Genomic DNA, 5672 nt, shown 5'->3' with positions numbered 1-5672 from the left:
GGTGTCTCAGTCGGTTAAGCGTCTGACATCGGCTCAGTTCATGATGTCACAGTTCGTGGGTTCAAGCCCCGCATCGGGTTCTCTGCTGACAGCTCAGAGCCTGGAGCCTGTTTCAGATTCTGTGTCTCCCTCTCTCTCTGCCCCTCCCCCACTCGTGCTCTGTCTGTCTCAAAAATAAATAAACTATATAAAAAATTGAAAAGAAAAGAAATTCTCAATAGGAATAAGGAAAAGGAATGTCAGACCACATAGATACAGCATACAGAATAAATACCAGTAAAATAGCAACCCAAACCCAGTATTCAACGTTACAACATAATTAATAGCTTCTATTTTAGGCCTTTTAGTTTATGATTTTAACACAAAATTTCACTTTTAAAAAGTCAACGTAAAATACATTTTGTAACTGTGCGTTAGCTTTTAATGACTATTTTTGGCCAGGAATTTTGTCCNAAGTACTAATTAGGATTTTTGTAAAGCTGCAATTTTATGTTTGCAAAGTGCTAGTATGCTGCCCTAAGTTGATGGCAACATCTCATTACATTTTCTCTAGTAAAAAGTACTTTTTTTACTCTTCTTCCCAAGCTGGATGTTATCTAATTATGAGTCATTGAAAGCATTTCACCACCTACAGTCATCATCACATTTTTAAAGTAATCTTATTATAATGAAGATTATATTTTAAAAGTTTGAGTAAAAAAAAAAGTTTTTTAAAAATACTTAGTTTGAAAGAAAGAGCACAAGCAGGGGAGAGGGGCAGAGTGAGAGAGGGAGAGGAAAAGAGACTCCCAAGCAGCACAGAGCCCACCGTGGGGTTCGATCCTATGAACCAGGAGATCATGACCTGAGCCGAAATGACGAGTTGGATGCTTAACTGAGCTACCCAGGTGCCCCCCGATACGTTTCTCAAAGGTGGGAGAACACTCTGACTTTTATTTTTTTTAATTTTTTTTTAAGTATTTTTATTTCTGACTTTTAATGACAAAGAAGGTAGGATTTTCACATAGCAGAAATCAAAGCAAAGTTTAAGAGATGAACTGAAAATTTCACCCTATGTGTTAAAATCTACCCAAGAGCAATTTGTTTTAAAAACCAGAAGGTGGAGCTATTTTTGTGGCCAGAAAGATTCAGTAAAATCGAGGTTTGCATATTTGTGAAATTCCCTATAAAAGGATCTTAAACATTCAGCTCTTACAAGATTTAGATGGCCATCATCAATATACGTGAACTTAAGTGATCCAGAAGATTCTAGTCCACCCTGTCTAGTTGCAAACCCTGTAATTCTCACTGAAGGTCCACTTAATGTCACTCTACGCCATCCTTGGACGTGCAGGGTATATTGACAATCTGGGATTATTTAGAAGTGACCCCCATTGCTTCAGGAAGAATGTGGGTTTGCAAAGTGGTTTCTAAAGATCTCAGGGACAAAGCTGGGACTCCTTTGAACAGACTTGCAGTGCCACTGGTATGGCACGTATCTTCCCTATAGGGCAAAACATGGGCAACTACCCCCATGTTGGGGGCCTATAAAGGTGTAGACTACATGGGGAGGTTTCTTTGCAGCCCTGCCTTACCACGTCACGGGATTTGATGCTCGGGCTTATCCAGTAATGCCTATTCGACTTTCTTTACGCCGAAATACATAACTTTTCATTTTACTGAACGCTTCATCTTTTTAGGATTTTTTTTTTTTAATGAACACCAGGTTCTACCTTAAGATATTTCAGTCTGGGTTTCTCAGGGCACCATTTTACAGGAGCCAGTTTTATTACTTAATGAAAGTGCTGTCAACTTGCCTTCATCCCCTATAATACCTTATGGAGAAAAGTCTGCATGGAAATGATTAGATTTTGATGTGTACTGACCTTTAATTTTGTAGGCTAGGAATTTGGGTTAAGCTGCATGCGCTAACGTAGGCTTTGAAAGCTCACGCTCTTGCAGACCACCACCCCCAAAATGATCAGGGTTAGAATAATGGCTTCTTAACAATCAAAGCAAACTTTGCTCTGTAAAGGGAAAAAGTTAAATCTTTGAGACTTTGCAGGCCTCTTGTAACTGTTCAAGCATGCCGACGTAGTATGAAAGCAGCCACGGACCATGTGGAAATGAATGGATGTGACTGTGGTCCCATGAAACTGTTTACAAAGCCCGGTGGCAGGCAGGCTGAGCTCACCAACCTCTGCAGTAGAGGAAGAAGTGTTTCCTAGGCACTTAAAAAATCAGACATTAACGGATCTGAGAACTTTTTTTTTTATTGTTGTCAGTTACAAACAGTGGGACATAAAGCATTTTTATATATTATGTTTTTATTCTCTTGGGCTCAGAAGGACCTTATCAGTAAACCAAACCTGTACTCTCTTTATTAAAAGAAAGAAGGGCTACAAATCAACTTTTCTAAAACTAAGTATTCCTTTCTTTGGTATTGATCACCTAACGTTTCCCTAGTTGACAGATCATTTTACATTTTATTGTCTTGGGAGTTCATTTTACCACCTGAAAGAACATTAATGAAAAAAGTCAACTGCCGGAGGCCGGCTCCAGCAGGTCCAGGGGTCCCTGAAGGATGGACAGTGCCGGCGAGAGAGAGAGAGAGAGAGAGAGAGCGCGCGAGAGAGAGCGAGCGAGCCCCAAATTTCTTTCTGATTACCAGGCAGGCATCTCTGTCCTGTCGGTTTTGGGGTTTTTATTTAAAAGTTCAGCAACAACATGAAGTCAGAGAAAGGAATTTCTTACAATGGGAGGCCTTTTATGATATCAATTGCAGAATTATTTCGACCAAGGAAATAACAGAATGTTCTTAGTGAAAAACAGCATAACATACAAGTTAAATTGTATATAGATAAGCTAGGAGTTATTCTGTCTGGCTCTCAAGAAGATAAATGTTTCTGAATTGGTTTGTTTGTGGAAACTAACATGGGGGCCCTAAATGTGTCAGTCTTTGCACCTGGGTTTATGTTTTAGCTATTTTATCTATCCTCATCCCAGCTGCCAGTGTAAGGGAGGGTGTTTGTGGAATGCAGGCCTTGAGGAAGGGACTGCTATGCTTCACCAATTAGCAAAGATATATGTAGTAGCTGTGTTCTGCTCTTAACCCCAAAATAGGCTCTTTGTCTTGGGGCCAGGTTCAGTTGTAACTCTTGTGTTCTTAACCCCCTTTATTATCTAAGCCTTGGGTCTTCAAGGCCCATAGGAAGAGCCTTTTGACAATTGCCCATAGAGCTTTCATCCAAAGTCTCTTTTGTAAAGGCAGGAATCTGCTTTTCCTTATGAGGTATCTGTGTTCAGAATATGGGTCTGATATGGAATCTTGTGAAGCCTGGTCAATACCAGCAGGCTTATACCCAACATGAGCCAATGGTAGCAGAAGGAGATCCCAGTTTTCATTTCTCATGGCAGGAGCTGCAAACATTGCCACTTCCTTGCCGTGATTTGCCATCCAGAGAGTCCGGTTCAGCTCCCGGCAGTCAACATTTTGCGTTTTATTGATTTTTGCTATTTTTGTGGGGAAGATGGGGATCTAGTCTACCCAGAGACTCCTCCACATACCAGACATGGCAGTCATGGCCCACGCAGCGCCTCCTGTTACCAGAAATCACAAACAAGAAAATGCACAGCCCACAGATGAACTGACCCCGCCTCATATTTTGGGAAAGTAGATGTTCTTTGCCCAGGAACGGCTATGAATTGCATTGGCATGAGCACCTGGCCCAATGATGGCTTATCCATAGACTGATTTTTAATCCACGAGATGGCTGGGGTACATTAAGTCAAGCAAAGTAGTTCCCTCTGAATGGTGGATCAGAAAATAAGGAGCATTAGTCAACAGAAGGAAAAGGGAGCAGACAGAAGTCTGATCAACGATTAGTGCAAGTTTTCTGATTGGCAGAAGGGTCAGCTTGCCCTCGCCTCTCTCTACACCCTCCAATCCAGGGAAGACCAGCCAAACCCCAGAACCAGCAGCAATGCTGAGAATGGGGTCGGCCACGAGTGTGGCAGGGAGCAGGTTGATGGGAGCAGTCTGGCTTAGAATCACCAGCATAGGCTGATTTAAAAAACCTGTACATGAATGTTCATAATGGTGTTAACAGTAATAGCAAAAGAAACTAGAAACCACTTAGGTGTCATTTAATGGGTGGATGGGTTAACCAACTGTGGTAGGTACATGGAATAGGACTTAGGAAAAAGGAATACGTTATTGATACGAGAACTTGCCTAAATCTCCAGAGAATTGTGTGGAGTAAAAAAAAGTCTATCCTAAAAGAATACATCTATATAACTTTTTTGAAACAACACTTTAAGACTTAAGCTGGAGGCTAGATCAGTGGGTGCCAGAGGATAGAGATAGTGGGCAGGAGGGAGGTGGTCATAGAAGGCCAGCATGAAGAATCCTTCAGAGTCAAGATACTGAACAGTTCCAACCCACGTGGTAGATGCACAAGCCTGTAGGTAATAAAATTTGCATAGAACCGAATATGTACAAATGAGTATAAATTAAATTGGAGAAATGTTAATTTCTTTAATGTTTATTTAGTTTTGAAAGAGACCGAGTGTGAGCAGGGGAGGGGCAGAGACAGAAGGAGACACAGAATCTGAAACAGGCTCCAGGCTCTGAGCTGTCAGCATAGAGCCCGACTTGGGGCTCAAACTCACAAACCGTGAGATCATGACCTGAACCGAAGTTGGCCGCTTAGCTGACTGAGCCACCCAGGCGCCCCAAAATTGGGGAAATGTGAAGGAGGTTGGTGGACGTATCAATGGCAATATCCTGATTGTGATACTGTAGTATAGGTTTGCAAAATGTTACCATTAATGGAAACTGGGAAAAGGAAAAAGGGGATCTATCTGTACTATTTCTTATAACTACATATGAATCTATATCAATAAAAATTTTAGTTAACATATGAAGATGAAACATTTTCATACAAAAAAAATTTAAAAGGCAGATCAGAAGAATAAAAAGGCATATCAAATTTTTTTAAAGTTAAATTTTAGTTAGCTAACATATGGTACAATATCGGTTTCAGGAGAATTCAGTGATTCATCACTTACATACCACACCCAGTGCTCATCCCAAGTCCCTCCTTAGTACCCATCATCCATCTAGGCCATCCCCCACCCACCTCCCTCCATCAACCCTCAGTTTGTTCTCTATTGTTAGGAGTCTCTTGTGGTTTGTTTCCCTCTCTTAAAAAGGCAGATTAACTTGGGGCACCTGGGTGGCTCAGTCAGCTAAGCGGCCAACTTCGGCTCAGGCCCTGATCTCACAGTTTGTGGGTTCGAGCCCGGCGTTGGGCTCTGTGCTAACAGTTCAAAGCCTGGAACCTGCTTTGGATTCTGGGTCTCCCTCTCTCTGCTCCTCCCCTGCTGGTGCTCTCTCAAAAGTAAGTAAAAAGGAAGGAAGAAAGAAAGAAAGAAAGAAAGAAAGAAAGAAAGAAAGAAANCCACTTTCTCCTTAACTCTTCTCTAGTTTCCTATTGCTGCTTAAACTTGGTGGCCCAAAACAAAATGAATGAACTTTCATTACAGTTCTGGAGATCAAAAGTCCAAAATGGTCTTATTGGGCTAAAATTCAGGTTTACACATGTCTCCATTCCTCTGGAGGCTCTAGGAGAGCATCTGGTTTTCCTGCCCTTTCTAGCTACTAGAGGCTACCTACATTTCTTGGTTAGTGG

The sequence above is a fragment of the Crocuta crocuta genome, unplaced genomic scaffold (assembly GCF_008692635.1).
Source record: "Crocuta crocuta isolate KB4526 unplaced genomic scaffold, BGI_CrCroc_1.0 scaffold301, whole genome shotgun sequence".
NCBI lineage: Eukaryota > Metazoa > Chordata > Mammalia > Carnivora > Hyaenidae > Crocuta > Crocuta crocuta.
This window is presented reverse-complemented; position numbering follows the sequence as displayed.